Genomic DNA, 18,621 nt, shown 5'->3' with positions numbered 1-18,621 from the left:
CTTAATGAATGGGAACAAGTTGGTATCTAGACCTTAGCCTTAGCACTTCACTTTGCTGCCTGGACTCATTTACTTTTGCCAGGCTCTTAATTTGTACAATCTATTTTAATAAGCCTTCTCTGTTCCATTACATTTTGCATTCAAATTGGATATTTTTTCATTAGGCCTTTTGTGTGGAGCTTAGGAGGGAAAGGGAATAAATTATATTGAGTTCATCCTAAGATAACTATCGAAATGAATGGAAGAGAAGACAGAAGAAAGCTTAATTGCCTATTTTCAGTAAGGAAAAATAATGAAGTTCGTATCCTGACTTTATATAAAAGAAGTATGAAAATCGTATTTAAATAGAAATTATTTTGTATTATATATATATTATATATATAAATACCATTCCCCTTGGACAGCTCTGATACTTTGCCATTCACCAGAATCGTCTGACTGCCAAATCTCATTTGGACAATTTTGCAATTTTAATCAGCTGTATCTTTGCGGGGGTTGGGTGCCCCAAGAGTTCAACCCCCTGGCAGTTTCGTCTACGCTTTTGGATACCGCTTCGGCTGCTGTTTTTCATAAATCTATCAAGTTTAATGGCCGCCTCAGCGCAACACATAATTTTATGTATTTTATGCTGCAAATTGTTAGCCAAAGCGCACACAAACACAAATCAGCAGGAGCAACCCTCGCCGCACGGCACGGGGACGCACAAGAGCCCCTCGCAACCCAAACCACCCACCCACCGAGGAAAGCCACCCCAGGGGGAAAGGAAGGGAAGAGCCGAGACGAGAACACGAATTTCCACGCACATCTCCGAAGACTCACAAATTTCATAAAGTGGCAATTCAATCAATCAATTCTGACAGGGGGGTGGCCATTGGGCCCAACTGCCCCCAGCCTGGCCCCGGCCTTGGCCATTGTAGCCGTTATGCTCACGTACACAATCACACAACTCAAACTGATTTTCCTACCGGCCCGGAAAAACGTGGGTGGAAGAGGAAGGAATGAGAAACAAAAGCAGTAAGGCGCTCGGCAGTGGAAAAACAAAGGCAGGGATCTCCGTCAAGTAAGGACCAAGAAAGTATACACAATTTTCCTCCTGCCGCCCCATTTTTTCTGCTCCCCTTTATTTGGCCTTGGAGGCGTCAGTCCAGTCAGTCAGCTCAACCAGCTGGCAGTTTAAACATTTTTTAATGGCCCTTCGTGTCTTTCATCTTTCACCCCGTTTTAACCCCCAAACTCACCCTTTTACCCGCCTTTACCACCCCTTTTTGAAATCATTTGTTGGCCTTTTCTTCAGAGTCCTAAGCCTAATTACATGCGAGACTCCAAGACAAAGACAAAGGACTATGTACGGTTTTTGGAAATGTATATAACAAAGAGAGAAAATAGATTCGATTAAATAAAGTATATACTTATATTCTTGACCAGCATTCTGTTGGCTTGAAAATGTCACAAATAAACTTTCCAAAGAATAACTACTTTATAAAAACCACTTAGAACATCTTTGTGAGATTCTACATTTAAATTCTTAAAGAATTTATATATTATTTTCCTATCAATTCTTCGAACAAAAGCACACAATTTGTAATACTGTGTATTCTAAGATAGTTACCCAACTTAATTTTTTATTAGCTTCGATTTTGTAACTTCTTCAAATTTTAAAACGGTTTCGATTTGTAAAGCATTTCATTTGGTTTGTAGTTTAACTGAGTCACGTTATTAGTAGGATTTAAATTAAATTTAATTTTATTTAAATTTTAAAAACATTTCCTCAATATTTGATTTCAATTTCCAATACTCTTTTATTTAAATTTGCTTCTCATCTGGAAAGAGGAATAGCATATTGGAACAAGATGTTATGAACTCTGAATAACAGATTGTATAATATGAACATACTAAGGTAAAGAAATGTATTCAATATTTTAAACTCTTTCTCAAAATTGATTCTTTTTTTCCAAAATCTATATTACGTGCATATTTAATATAAAATAATATATATATGCATTTAATTATATGTACATATGTATAAGCACAATCTATCATACAAAATTAAAGTACAAACTAAGCTCAAAGTAAACAAATATTTTAACCTTGAAGCATCTGACTTAAAACGGAGTATCTCAATAGGGTTTATTTGAAAATAGCTAAAGACTGATTGTTTCTTAAGTAAATACGTAGTAGCTCAAGCGTCCGCAATATGGAACCAAATATTTTAAGAAAATTTTTTCTGAATTTTAATTTAATCAATAGGATATTCTGAAGTCAATTCTATTTTTTTTCGCAGTTCTTCCTTTAAAAGAAATATATGTAATTATTCGAATTTTATATATTTTATTTATAATAATACATACTGCGGAACACCTTGTAGTATTATTAATTATTTCGATATATGAACAGTAGGCTCTTAAAAAGTTACACTACCAATATAAAATTAATGAAACGACGAGTTATTTTTGAGTACACGTATTAGATTTAAACATTAAAATGAAATAACCGATAATTCTCATTAAAAAAACACATTATTACAAAACAGATGTTAAATTAGGAATAGTTATATAGTAGTTAGTTAGGAATAAAATAAAAATAAAATAGGAAACAACAAGTATTTAAATGGACTTTGTTCGTTTGTTAAATAAAAATAATTTTAGTTCATGACATAAGAATTAAGAGAAATTAAACACTGAACATGGTAATAAGGTACTTAGATCTTCGAAATTTAAGGTCGATTTCCATCTCAAATGATTGTATATAGGGTACTCAGAGTGCACAATGTCTGTGTGCTTCTCGAGGGATAGTGAGCGTGGCCATTGTGACAGGTGATTGATTGACAGGCGGATGTGGGAGCGAGATAGACGTTTTTGTTTGTTCTCTGTCGGGTTGGTTTTGGATTTTATCTTCGTCTTGCGCTGAACGCTGGAGAGTCGTTGCTCCGCCCCGACATAGACGAAAAATAAGTCGTATGTACAAATCTTATGGACGTATTAATTCTTCTAAATAATACCTACATATTATTATATATAAGTATGTACATATATAAGAAAGTGAGCCGACGCTCGCAATTTTCCATTAGATCATTGAGAATCAATCCATTTCAATTGAATTAAATAAAAAAGTTTTTTTTTAATATAATTAATAAAAGAGTACGTTTATCCCAGGGTTACTAAAAGCAAATTTACAACATTTTAAATTTTTCCCTATAATTACACATTATGACACCTTTATATATATATAGTCAAATTGTACAAAATTAAATTAAATTAAATAATACATAAAGTCCATATTTTAGAGTGGTTAAACATTGTTAAAACATTGGGAAGTTTTCATTTTTTTCTTTCAATTTCGCTATTGTTCCTATGGCAGATACATATGTATGTATGTATATGATACAGTCGAATAGACATACAGACAGACGGACATGGCTAGATCAACTCGACTGTTGACGATGTGCATCAAGTTAGCAAGGAAAATCCAATCATTGATTATACCATAATTTTCCGTTAATTATTCATGAACGAAAAAAAAAATTACCGTTTAAATGATTTACAGTAATTTTTTAAATGTCCTTGATATCAAGATAGAAGGGCAACTCCTGAAAATTTAAATATCTTCATTAACTTTGTTGCTCAAAATTTGCCGCTAATTAATCGTTAATTATTCGTGAAAGAATTAAATTTGTTGCTCCATTTTTTATATTTTAAACAACTCAAATTAACGGATAATGTACGGCAAATGTACGGATATACACAAAGGGATTTTAAAACGAGAATGACTTCTTACTGCGTTGCAAATTTCTGACTAAAATTAAAATTACTTGCAACCGTAAAACAAGTTTTTATCATTTTGACCAACATTTTTTGTTTATTTGATTAAAGCTCTGATAATGTGTCATTCTCACATTTTTTATACCAGATCTCTTAAAAAAACAACAGTTTTCCGTTTTTCTTTAAATTCAAACACTTTATTTCGGGGATTTTTAAATTTATGTGCATATGTATATTTGTCTTTATTTTGTTTTCATATGTATATATGTATGTGTAGTAATTATAAATACATATAAATTGCTATTAATTTGGACTGGAAGCATTTCAACAAGTTTTACACAAAAACATATATTAGAAATCTTAAAAACAAATAATTTGAGTAATATGATAAATTCTAAATTTGTTTTGTCATTGACTCCACGGCACGATATTAAAAAACGTTAGAACTTTCGCCTACATTTCTAATTAAACAATGGATTTCGAAGATCGTAGGCTGATCTTTATAAAAAAAATATACAACTAAAAAAATTTATAAAAAACTAATTAACTAAAAACTAACAAATTGACGCGAGTTCTATTTGTTTCGCAAAATATTGGTTATTTGCTTTGTTTTTTTTATCTATAAAAAGGCCCTAAAAAATAACACACATAGCCGAAATATTGATTTTTTATCATTTTTTTATTTCGTATTCAAAAGCTTTAATTTTTCTCTAAACATTTCAATCTTGGCTTTTAATAATGTCTGATAATTTTGGAATGCAACGTTAACCTTTAAATTGATAAAAAAAAAAAATTCAATGATTTTAGAGGAACATTATTACAACAAAAAAACATTAATATTATAAAATTATTGTCTCTAAAAGCATATATTTAGATCTTTCCATCTTAAAAATAAAGCAAAAGTTAAACCTTTCATTTCAATAATATATAATTATTTAATTGATTGCGAAACTTCATTATTTGCTGCATTAAGAAATCTCTTACACATTGTAAACATTTTTTTAAGTTTCATCCTTGCGAACAAATTAATAAATACTAGGTAAATAATGACTTACTAAAAATTTTTAAATCTGTAACGGCCGTCGTGTGTGAATTTCTACTCAAACTCATACACACAAACATACGTAGTTCGAAGTTCGAACAAGCAGAAGATGCGACCTCACTCAAACGCTCTTAGAACCGCTCTCAGCGTTCTCTTACTCTCTATTTCGCTCACCAGTTTCGAGACATGCTATGTTCAGTGGCGTGCGGAAAGAAGGCGCTATTAAACCAGAGGATGTAATCAACTTAAGCAAAACGGATTTTAGTTCATACACGATTAATAATAATCCATTTTGTCCTTATGTTTTATTACAAAAATAGTTTAACAAGCATTTAATTCAATATTAAACGGAACCCTTTTAATAAAAATATGCCAGCGCCACTGCCTGCAGCCACAAGCAAACAGCTGATTTTCTCTGGACGCCAACAGATTGAAATAAAATGCGATAATTACCTGAAGAAAATTAACGAATTCTGTAAACCTCAGATTTAGCTTGATGTGTTCCTTAAATGTTGAATTGAACTGAATCGCGGTGTTTTGTTTCTATCGTTTAATTTAAACAAGAAACCTTTCTTTTATTCACAGCGCACTTTTCACGAGCAACCATACGTCATGGCATTATTTCTCAGTCAAGTTCGAATTTCGAAGTTGCGCGTCCCTTGGTGAGAGAGCGCATTTTGAGTGAAGAGCAATGTTCGAAAAACTGAGTGCGTTCTGACTTCGAATGAGTTCAGTTTGTGGCATTCGACAGTGAAGAGTCTTGAGCACAATGAAACAATACAATTTACACTGGGCTATAAATCGAATGCGTATAATTAATTAAATTAAATAGTTATATGTACATATGCATTTTGACATAAAAAAGCTGTAAATGTTTATTTTTTTATAATATATTTTGTTTAACTATACATTTTACTATATAGAATACTAAAATAAATTTTTGAATATATATATATTTCTTTTTATTTAATAAACAGCCTTTAAGATCTATATATATATATATATATATATATATATATCTATATCTTATCTATCGACTTGAGACCAAATATAATATTTTTGTGGCTTTAATTTATTGTTTGTTTAAATTATTTATTTGTTATTTTTTTATTACATTTAGATAAAATAATTAAGTTCCCTAGTACAGGGCGAAATCCACTCGGCTGGTGATGCTGATCAAGATATTCAAACATACATATGTATTTATATATGTATGTACAAATTTGTATAATGTTAATATACATACATACATAGGCTTATCCCGATTTGGTTTCGAGTTTAAAAATATTTTATGATGATTTTGAAATTTCATAGTAATTTTGTTTTTAAGGTAATTTCTTTTACCGATGATAATTGGACTTCTTTAAAAATGTTAAATTAAGATAAACACCCTTGTTTTGAAAACTACATGTCCGTCTGTCTCAGATTTGAAGCTATCTGAATGAAACTTTGTAGTTAGTCTTCTATATACTTTCACTCGTATATATGTCGGAATGGGCCGGATCGGACGACTATATCATATAGCTCCCATAGGAACGATCGAGAAATTAAAAAAAAAAAATTATAACGTTTTCAGTTTTCAATAGAATCAAATTTGAGATATAGCTATTTTATATTATTCTAAAATTTTGTGTAAAATTTTATAAAAATCTGACTACCATATCACATAGCTCCCATAGGAACGATCGAGAAATTAATACAATTAAAAATTATAACTTTTTTAGTTTTCAACACATTTTTATCAAATTTGAGATATAGCCATTTCATATAATTCTACAATTTTGTGTTAAATGTTAAAAAAATCAGACTACTATATCATTTAGTTAGTTTAACATAAACAAATATAAATTATATTGTAATAATTCCTAGTAATCAAAGTTCTATCTGCAAGGGTATATAAACTTCGGCGTGCCGAAGGCTATTAATTATTATTAATTAATTATTAATTATTACCACCAAAAAAAAAATAATTATTTTTTAAAAAGTTGATTCTTCTTCCTTCTTTTACTCTTAATACAACGTCTGGCTCTGTACTAAAGCATGCATAAAATATTAATCAAATACTTTCCATATATTTAGCTTTTTAAACAGAAATTCAAAAAAATAAGTTAAAACTTTGATATTTACCAACTGTATAAAGTTTCCTTGACTTTTAACTTTTCAGTGGCCCCCTGGCTATGTCACCGAAGCTGTGTAATTAACAGAATATTAATTCGACACAATTTTAATCAATTCAAGATACATATCTACATAGTAATCTCGATAAAATTCTAAACGTTTCCCGTGTTATTAGCCATCGGGCCTAAAAGTACCATAGAGGAGGAGAATCATAACCTCTCATTTTGCAACGCAGAATGAAAACAATTTCTCAGATGTCATTGGGATCATTTTTATTTCAGATTATTCTTTCAATCTCCGGAGGTGGACTTGGGAGGGAGGAGGTGGTCGAGAGACGGATGGGGAGACAGGCACTAGTGGAGAACTAATTGCGTGTTCAGTGCAAAAATCGTTTCAATTTATCGCCTCAGGTTGATTTTATGCTTCACATACACACACATATCTACATATTAATGAAGGCTCACAAGGAGGCAAGGAGAGAGAGATAGAGAAGGACAGAGATAGAGACAGCTCTCGCGCTGATTTATACGCTTCAATCCCACATTTTTATTTCGTTGGCTGCCATTTAGCTAAAATATTTCATATCTGCCATCTCGGGTCTTCTGCTCCTTCTTCTCTGCGCTTCCAGGCAGAAGAATCGAGCGAGATAGACCGATTCCCGCGACCGGAAGAAGGTGTGAGTGCGAGCGAGAGGGCAGGCAATGGACGGTCGCTGCCCCGTAATTATGCGATTTGTTATTCGAGATTTGAGGCGATTGTGACTGTGACTGTGACTGTGAACCACGAGGATGGGGGAAGAGAGGAGAGAGCAAGGAGCGGAAGATGATTTAAAATGCGATTTCAATTCTGGCATTTTTGATTCGCCCGGTGTCTGCACTCGAGAAGTCCTCTCAGATCCAGTCCCTCCGTCTCTCCCCCCTTACATTTTCAATACCCGGACTCGGTCTCGGCCTCGGTCTCGGGCATCGCATGCCAATCCAGTCCCGGCCAGAACCGAGAGGCGAAGCCAGGGCCATTGCATGTGCATGTGGATAGCCAGACGGACGACGGACCACCTCCTGGCCAGATTCGCGGACAAACGGACCAACGGACAAGCGGACAACATTCGTTCATTCGCTCGCATTCGCTGACTGACTGACGTACTTGGGGGCTGACTGATATGGGTGGAACCCAAAAGTGCCCCGGTGGACCTCATCTCCCTGGAAACCATTCAGCCTTGTGCACTCAGTGCTTTTCCAATAGATTTAAGACGAGTGAGTACACTTTCAGAAGATGTATTAACTATGGGGGAAGGATATAAGTCGGTTTCTAAGTCAACTAGTCTCTTAGTTGTGGCTTTGAATAGCTTCTGTAGATTGACTTATAGTCTTCATTCTGTTACAGGAATGATAGGGATCCATCATTCAACATAAACAGAATAGAATTGTAAATAAATCATGAATATTTTGATTACTTTAAGCATACGATTACTTTAATTTTAGAAGATATGTAGATTTTAATACTAGCTAGAATGGGAAAATTTTTAAAGAGGTGATGTTTTTTTAAGTTTTAATAAAAAAATGCATACCTATATTAATTACATTTAAACTTCTTTTGAACTTTTCGAAACCTAATGAGTGTAAAGAAATTTAGTATTTAAAAAAAATATTTTTAAATCTAAGTAAAAGTGATTATTGGCATTCTAAATTAATTTTGTTTCCCTGCCTTTCAATAATTTTTTAAGGAGCTTTATAGTTTATTATTGTTTCTGCTCATTTAATATATTGTAGCATCTTTTACAATAGTTTACCCAAATTCTTCTATTATAATAATTTATCTTAGTTTAAAATAATACTTAATATATAGATCCTCCCGTGTTTTGGTTAGATAGGTTTTTATAGATACCATTTTCAATGTAAGAATTTGTACAATTTTAATATAAAGCGATTCTACGAAATGTCTTTTACTTTTTTTTAGTATTTGTACATTTTACCTAAATCAGGCATGGGCACGAGATGTTTCGGGAAGAGCATCGGTGTACTGCCTTCGTAGTCAGTTCTGCAAAATGCATGTGATTTGTTGTTGTAATCTCAAGATCGCAAGTTTTGTAAAGTTCCACAATTTGCAAACGCAAAAGACTACTGCCTAAGTATTTAAAGTGGTTACAATGTCAAATAAAATAAAATAAAAACATACTAATATAATAATAAATAAAAACGCGTTTCAAGATACTGGACTAGGTAATATGGACAATTTTTATTTCTTGCAAGTACTGTAGGTCAAATGAATCTCGAAGCTAGACACTGAGAACACTTTTACCTCAGCAGAGTGATTGACCCTGTCCGGATATGTAAGAACTCCTTCGGTGAGTGTTGGCAGAACTTGATTGCACTGCATGAGTGAAGAGCCTCCGAGTTGGCGTCGTCTTCTTCTGGCTGTCGGTGTTGTTGGACTCATCTCCATCGCATCGCCGTCGTCATTATGTGCATCGACCATCTTGGCAGCAACATCGTCAGTTTGGCTTGGATTTGAGCTTGAGCTTGAGCTTGGTTTTTTTGAGGTTTTGGGCATGGGCTTGGGCCAGGGCCAGGGCCTGGGATTCGTTAGCTTTGGGAGCGGAGATCGCGAGCATAAATCACTCTCCCGAGGCCCAAGGATCGCAGATCGCTGATCATGCGGCAAGGGGCTGTGGTGGGCTGGTAGACTCCACCTCCGTGGAATGATCTGCCAACCGCCGAGCCCCCTCCCCGGAGCTGCATCGGTTCATTCCGTTGATTAATAATTAATTTGCGTTGCCTCTTGCCAGTGATTGCCTGCGGTTGTCGGCCTCTCTTTTCCAGCTCACCTGACGACCTGACTCCTTTATAATGAACGGTTTGAGTATCCGTACATGTCTGCCAGCATATATATGTTATATGGTTGGTCCTATGTGTATGTTATGTTCGATTGTGGCAGGGCATTCGTCGTACATCATCCCATCCCGAAAAGCGCGCCCAATGCTCGCTGTCCGATGCTCGGCCTGATTGCTTCGGCTCACAGGTTGCTCCTCTAGTGCATAAATTCCCTGACTCCGAACAGGTATTTAAAGAAAACACAAACGATACAAAGAGGAACGAAAGCCACATCCCCGCCCGGCTCAGACGGCAGCGGCATAAATTAAGCGAAAGGTGTTTATGCACTCGACAATAAATCAATTAGCAAATTTGTAATTATTACGTTCATAAATCTTTGCAACTTTTCGGCAGCCCCAATGAACAGACCGTAATCCACGATTCAAATATTTTGATAGCCTCCAACGACACGATAGTTTACCAGGAGACTTCGATCAGTGGGAGGTGATTCCATGACCTTTAGTGATGAGCCAAGGCCCAGGACCATGTCCTGGAGAGGAGGAGGAACTTGTGGGCGTGAACCGGCTAGTTGAAAATCCTCCCATGTGAGCTTATGGAATTTCACTCGCCCCAGGCTATTTGCGGCATGCGAAAATGATTATGGAAATGGGTTAAGGACTAGAGCGCATAAACAATTCATAAGAGTTAAATTTAATGGTTTATGCCACAACTATGATGTAAACATATTTTAACTGAGTGAATAAAAAAAAACAGACTATGTTTGGAACACTACTTAAATGAAATGAAATGAAGGTGTAGAAATATTTCAAACAAAACCTATTCATATATTAGTCTCTCTTCAACTTATATCTTTATCTATATATTTTATTTATATATTTTTTGTTGTATAGTAACGCTTTTCGACACTTTTAGCAAAATTAGTTCGTTTCTTGTTATAACTATTGTTTAAAGAAACTATAGTCTCCCGGTTTTTAAGCTATTTGGATGATACTATTTGAAATGTCTTAATTATTTTGTAGTAGAAATGAATGCATTATATTTTTATTAATTATTTTATAGAATATATTACATTATTTTAATGTTTATAATAGGTTAAAGTAAAAAACATTTGTTTATGCTCATTCCAATACAATCTTTGTAATTCTCATTTAAGTTTTAGTGCAACATATATCATTGATTTTTTGTTTTGTGATTAATGCTCTAAGTACTACATCATTTGATTCGCATTATGAATATTAAAATAATATTAATAAATATAACATAATAAATTTGTTGAGCACCCATGCAGATTATAATTATTTTTGTCTTAATTTTGCCAAGCAATAAAGGAATAATTGCATTATATTTTGATCTGCACAAATGGCCGAGTCGTTCTACCAGTTTTTTTAGTTTTGTTTCTCACTTTTAGAGTTATCGGAATAAAACATTTTCTTTCAATTTTAAGGTCTTCTTTCTATTGCATGTAGTTCATATGTTGGAATAAGCCTGATCGGACCAACATATCTTATGGCTGTCAAAGAAATTATTCAAACATGTCTTGCACTACTTCGAAATATGACAATTTTAAATGATTTCTAAATTACAAAACAATTTAACTAGGCCTTCAAAAGAAATACCACTTTTAATGTTATTTAGTTTGGCTTTGGTTAGTTATCCATGGTTTTGCAAATAATTAAATTTTCATTCATTTGTCCCAGCTCCTTACCACTTTCAAGTAGCATAGCCCCTGGCTGTGTGTTTTATCTTTCAACTTGCGGCCTTCGTATCCGTCATTTAAATTCAGCCAGGTGACGCCCAAATTTTGGGTGTTTATTCGCCATTATTAACACGTCATAACTCAGCACAGGCCGCAGTAACAGCCAACAGCAATAAAGTTATCTCGGCAGGAGAACGTCAGGCCACTTAGTCTTTGGCAAGCGCCGAAAGTTGCCATCAATCAGCGCCGAGAGTCGGTCCAAAAGGATAAGCAAGCGACCTGGACGCAGGAGTGGGCCCTTCGGAGAGGCCAAAGGTGCCACCACAGGGACGAGGAGGACCAAGCCTCCATCCCTTCATATATCGTTTATTTATGCATAACATGAGGCGAGGGCGAAGCCGCAAAGTGATTTTAAATGGGGCTCGCACACACCGTAGGACAGGCCTTTGGAGTTCGCTGATAAAATGATGAAAAAATCGGGGAGTGGGACAGGAACCAGGCATCATGGACAGACTCCAGTTAGCCGCCGTTACTGAACCATAAAAAATGTTTGCTTAAAACAACAGAAAAAATTAACACTGTTTGCTTTTCATGACGGAAGCCAAAGCCGGGTCAAGCCGAAACTTGATAATTGTTTTAAAAGTGAAATTAAAAAGATATTTAAATATACTGAAAAAATAAAGAAATTCTTCAAGGCTTAGATCAAATAAAAACATAATATTGAAACACAGAAGTTTTGCCAATCTTCATAGATTTTGATTTAATTATTAAAGTATATGTATATAATAACACTATTTGTGTTTTTTCTATATTAACATAATAACATGTTGAGGTTTAGTTAGCTTCGATATCTCCAGATCCTAAAGCTTAGGAAAATTATCGGATTTTTTTTTAGAATCACCAGTTTCGCCTGTAGTTTAGCAATATAGCTTCGTAGTCAATACCATAATAACTTTTAAGTTTCTTACATATAAACTTTATATAGCTGCTTAAGAAATAGCGACCAACTTTGTCTTACTTTTCCTAATTCTAAAGGTACATTCGTATTATTTTAAAATCACAATCGTAGAAAATGTGACTATATCAAAACCTTACAACAAATGAATGTATTGAACTGAATAACATCTTGAATTTTTTATGTATGTAATTGTTACTGTATCCACTAAACACTTCATAATAAACAACAAAATAATACTAATAATAATTATAATAAGAGAGAGAGAGTTATAACTTGATCATGATACTTTAAAAAGCAAATAGGAAAAGGAAATCGTATTGCACTTTTCTTTTATATATTTTAAATTTGATCTCCTTCAAAGGATGGCTCGCGGAAATATATCTCTCTACCATAATAAGATATTTCCAATCATTGATACAATTTTCTCGGTCAATTACCAAGCCAACCAGAAATCATAACAAAGCACTTTGTGCTGGCAAAATTAAACGAAGTGGTCTTTGTTTTTCGCTGGTTGGCTTCAATTCAAATTCAATTTCAATTCCCCGAAGCAGAAAGCATCCTTTTTCTCTCCCTTGATATCCTGCGACCATCGAGCAAGCCAATCGAATTCAATTCGCAAATATTGCAACTACACTGAGGACGAGGATGAAATTATGGTCGAAGCGTTCTGCAGTTGTTCCAGCTGCTCCATATGGGGATTGCCCCATCCTGGCTTGTGTGTCCTGACCGCACTCCATGCCCGCTCTCTTCCTGCTTGGCTCCGTAAAAAGCCGTAACATTTTCCGTGGAGTAAATCTAATTTCGCTGGACAAGTGACTGTCATTGATTGCCAATATTTAGGAGACCTGCAAAACAGTGGAAAAGCCGACCAGTCGGGTTCCGGGACTATTCCGTGAGTGTGGTGGGACTCGCAGGATGCTTCCAATCGTCAATCGTGTTGCGTGCTGGCCAGCAGAAAAAGTGCCCGTGTGCAATGTTCACCATTGGTGACTCTATGGGTTTCACAGAGAACAGAGAGTACAATGGTCCAAGTCCTAGAAGAAAGTGAAGCCACAAAAAAGTATCTCTATTTTAAGCTGATATAGATAATATCTCTGCATATTGATACTGTTTCAATTATAGGTTTGTTTTTCAATTTAAACTACAAGTTTACTTCGTAAATATATGCAAATCAAGTACGTAAACTCTATACTTCTTCTGTAAAATATTGACTGATATTTACTATAAAGTCATGAATTAAGCACATCCTCTTTATATTTTCCTCGTGGAATCTTTGACGATTCTCTGATTAGATCCACTGTTCCAAAAAAGCACCAAACCAACTTTCCCGATTAGTCGTCCTGGCCTAAAACGCATCATTTCATAGTCGATTGGACAACGGCGACGTTGGTCAACCCAACCACTCGTCCAACCGACCAGCCCAGCCCAATCCAATCGGACTCCGACTCCCTGGCAGAAAGGGACTTTCTGATGTCTGGCATCCTGTGGGCGGCATGTGTTGGAATGTGCGTGTCTGTGTTTAGAAAATAAAATTGCATTTTCATGAACCTTTTGGGCCTGGAATTTATCTGGCGCACAGATTTCACAACGGCAACCGAATGGGCAGGGCACGCACGATGCATAAAGCGCATAAATAGCTGCACCCGGTTTGGTCTGTCCCCCCCTTTGGCTCCTCATCCCCAGCGATCAGGACATCAGACGAGTGGAGAAACCTCCCCGAAAGTCACCCAGCCCAAGCCACCCATCGAACATGGGCCTGGACATGCGTGCATATTTACGAGCCGACTGCGGCGGCATCAGCTGCACCAAAAACTCGATTGCCCGGCCAAAGTACTGGGCCTAGCAATGCCACCGGGGGTTCGAGGATGCAGGTCCTGCCGGTTAGCCTCCCATTTGGCGTCACAAAATAATTACCAGAGCCATGGGGACCACTCACCCAGCTCACCCAGCTCACCCGGCTTCACTCCGGTGATTGAGTTGGTAAAACGTTGCACTCGATTTTGATTTTTTGGCCAAGGGTTGTGGGGCTGTGCAATGTGGACAGTGTGCTGTGTGCTGTGTGCTGTGGGGTTGCGGGTGAATTTATGCGTGTGCCATTGGGGATGGGGCCTGGGTCTGGGCCCTCAAAGTTTAGCTCGGTTTTTAAGCTAATTTCGGCACGGACCGAAAAACCAGACCAGACCGACCAGCACAGAAGCACATTTGAGTGAGTGAGCAAGATTTAGTGGCACACATAAATGCCAAAACCGAAATGCTCGACTACCAAATCACGGATGCACCAATGACACGCCCCCTTCTCGACTCGTGGGCTGGGCTCTGATGCCGTTGCCAAATATCACTTCCTGGCCCATGGGTGGACCCTGGACCCTGGCTCTTGGGGAGCCGAGTCCAGACACACAATTTGCTGAAAACCTGCCTGGCTTTCGAGCAAGTGCAGCTGGAAACCTCATGATTTTCCCATAAATGCAGCAACAACAAGGACAAGAAAGGCATTAGATGGGGTTTTTTTGGGGGGATTTTGATTGAGAAATGGTTAGGCAAGTGGAATAATTTACCCAGAAAAGGTTCTCTGACGATTTGCTTGGCGGAAAATCTTATTGTGATATATTTGTTGTAGATCTTTAAAAAGGCTTTGTGATTAATACAAGTATATGAGTGAATATCCCGTAGAAAAATATAAAACAGGGTCTTTTTTTACCGCTATAAATATTTTTGCTAAGTTGTATGTTTGATTTATGTTAAATTATCTCTATAGTGCGATTCAATTATTTCTAGAGTTTTAGTGCGGCAAATCTCAATCGTTGGTTTATTTTATTGTAAGAGGCAGTATAAGCACATTGCACTCTGTGTTAAAACATATGACTGATCAACAGTGAAATCAACCCCGAATTTGCTTGAAAAATTCCAACTCACATAAATTGTAAATTATATTATTTTACTATATATTTTAATAATAATTATTAGTATAGTACTTTGTATTACATACATACGGAGAAATAATTTTACTGTAACACTTAACAAACAAATTGGTTTCAATACTTTCTTTTACTATTTCAATAGAGTCTTGCTACATCGTCAGCAGAATAAACATATCTAAAAATTTGGACGGAAGCTGTCACTCTCTGTGAAGTATGTTCTAACCAATTGGGAAATGTAAGTGCACTTGTGCGAGATAATAAAAGGTACTGTATTTACTACTAAACTTGACAGTAACTACTATAACATATACTTACATATATAATACATTACTAACAAAAAAAAGACACAAACTGGTACGTAATAGTAACTATAAATTTAGTTATATAAGCTATCAAATTATCATCAAATCCATCAATAGTACATTTACTGCAACTTTAATGTAATTAAAGTCACAGAAATTGTTAATTCAACCCGACAAGAATTTGTCCTGCAGAAGAATGCTGCTTAGACATTTAGATTCATATATCAGATATGTTATATAACACTCTAATACATCATAAAGTCAACTCTACAGTAACCAGAAACAGTATAAAACTATATATACAATCCTTACTTTTAGGGTCAAGTACCCCTGACACTTGTGTCTTGTCAGTCACTTGCCAGGTCACATCAGCATCTGATGATCAGTCATCGTTCGCTTTTTCCGCTAAGCCAATTGGCCAAGTGCATCCTGCAGCTGTGGCTGCCTGTCTCCTGTCCTCCTGTCCGCAGATTTGTCACGCGTGGTCTTCCCACCACATTGGCACCCCTTCATCCGTACTGTCATTGTTGCGGGGCTCGTTGGACTCCTCGAGTGACTTGGGGGCTCCTCAGTCGTCGATGCCAATAAATCAGTTTGATTTATTCACCTCGGCTGGTCGTTCATTTTTCGATTGTTGTCGTCGTCGTTGTCGTTGCTCGCGGTTCTTCGGTTGTTGGATGTCGCTGCTTGTCTCTTCACATTCACCTCGAAATCTCCCATCTCCCATCGTCCGGTGTTAAAAGATCACCTAAGTACCAGTACCCCCCGGTCCAATTTGGGCCCCAGTCTATTCGGTTACATATAGCAAATACCCATATCGTGACTTTTGATTTCATATTAAGATTATTCCTATGGCCCGCCTGGCACGGAACTACTAGAGGCTGTGAGTAGGTCTTGGTGTGTATGCTAATGCAAATTTATGGCTAATTTGTCTTGGGTCAGCGTGAGCTATGCCCTGCTCTCGATTACGATTTTTGGATCAGTCTAGAAGTCTGTTCATTTAAGTTGTAAGTTTTGCCCTAATTTCCATTGCAACACATTAAGCATGATACTTAAGCACTTACCTCGAGGAGTATTGGGGTGCCAGATGAATTCTGGTTAGGTGTGTCACTCATACATCATTTGTCATAACGTTTTATAAAATACATTATAAATCGATTATATTAGTAAGATTTACTTTGCAAGATCCATATCGAGATGAAAATTTCGGTATGATATATAGACAAAAATTGCTCATTTAATTGTCATATAAAATATATAGAATCTATATAAGAACGTACAAATATCGAGATATGTATATCGTATTTACCTTTAATATATCGATATTATCGAAAATAAATGCGACAATTGGGTCATTGTTGTTTATTTTACTTCTTTCATTAAGTTTTTTTCAATTAAAAATACTGTTCTGACAATTTGTTTTTTTGATGTATGGAAATGTCATCCCTAGTTCCGCTACATGTATTATTATTTTAAAGCTAAAAAAACTAGTGATTTGTGTATAATTTAATTAATAATAGAACACGGGGCAAAAATATCTACAAAGTATTTCTTGGCGCACCATGGTAAGTAAGAAATTAACAATTTACGAAGACTTACTTGTGAAATTTCTTAAAGAGGAAGGTGGCAAGGTGAAATCTATATATCAGGTCAAGGTTGAGGCACATCCGAATCTTTAAATTGGAACCCTGCCGCTACCTTTAATTAAATAATATTGGATTTTTCCAATTAACTGTACTATATAGTCAGTTAATACAATTAAAAACAATGTGCTTTAAATCATTACCTTTTCCCAACAAATATGTAATTAATATATGGGATTTGCTTTTGCCTAGCACTGTCATTAGCCTCCAAGCTAATTGCTTATTATATTCCTCGCGACGATCCCAATGGGGGGAACTCCCGATACGACGGGAGCTCTTCACTTGGCACATTCGCAGACGTAGAATTAGTGGCATAATTAAAAACTGTCAGACTCGTCTAGGACATCAATTACAGAGGAGGCCATTCGGTCGATTTATGAATGAGAATACTCTGCAACTCATTCTCCAGAGCCCCTCGCACCTCCTGTCCCCCACGAGCTTCCGCCTTGATGCATCGGAGGCTGCAAAGAGAGCGGCAAGAAGAGACTCGCAGAGAGTTTTGGCAACTGGGTCACTGTCTCTATGTCTATGCGTAAATTCGCAAGGGGGAGAGGGAGGTAGTGGTAGGCCGAGGCTGAGGTGGAGGTAGAGGTGGTGGAGCGAGAGAGGCAAACAAATGCGAGAGCTAGACAGAAGAGAAACCGACGAGTGGAGATGAGCGGATTGAATGATTTATTTTTGACAGGTTTTTAACTTAAAATTAAAACGGTAAATCAACTTTTGACAGCGGAGGCAGCGACAAGGCTGCCAACAGCTCTTTTGCTAATGATGATGACGCTGCCAGCGAGAGTGAGAGCGAGAGCAAGTGCGACAGAGCGTGTGGTGTGTGTGTGTTTGTGTTGTGCCTTTGAGTGGCGTTTGACTGTACCCAAATCAGGCGACAACTTTTTCCCAGCTCGAGGAGGCGGGAGGAGAGGCGAGCGGGACGAATGCCAACAGTTGCCGACATTTGCCGTCGCTGCCGAAAAGAAGAAACTGTCGCGACAAAATGTGGCTGTCGCTGGATTGTCTCCTCCGGCTGCCACCGTTCCTGTCATTGGGTAGCACTTGTCCTTGTATCAGCAAGATAGATCTGATCTTGACTGATATATGTGTGAATTTATGTATCTGCTAAATAAGTGAATTCGCTCGCGTTACGCGATTGATGGGACGGAAAAAGAAAACGACGCCGAGCTCAATATGCATATTTATATAAATGCTGGTACTCCCCCAAACCCCCTCCCAGCCCTTGCCCGCTTAATACGCTGCAAACAATGCCATAAATTGTCTGCCGCTTAATTCTCTGTCAGCTGAACTGTAATAAATTAATATAAATTTCTTGTCAACCCGCAAGGGAAAGAACAGTTAGCAGAGAA

This window comes from Drosophila serrata, unplaced genomic scaffold (genome assembly GCF_035046125.1).
Source record: "Drosophila serrata isolate PLE 108 unplaced genomic scaffold, ASM3504612v1 contig_245, whole genome shotgun sequence".
Taxonomy (NCBI): domain Eukaryota; kingdom Metazoa; phylum Arthropoda; class Insecta; order Diptera; family Drosophilidae; genus Drosophila; species Drosophila serrata.
This window is presented reverse-complemented; position numbering follows the sequence as displayed.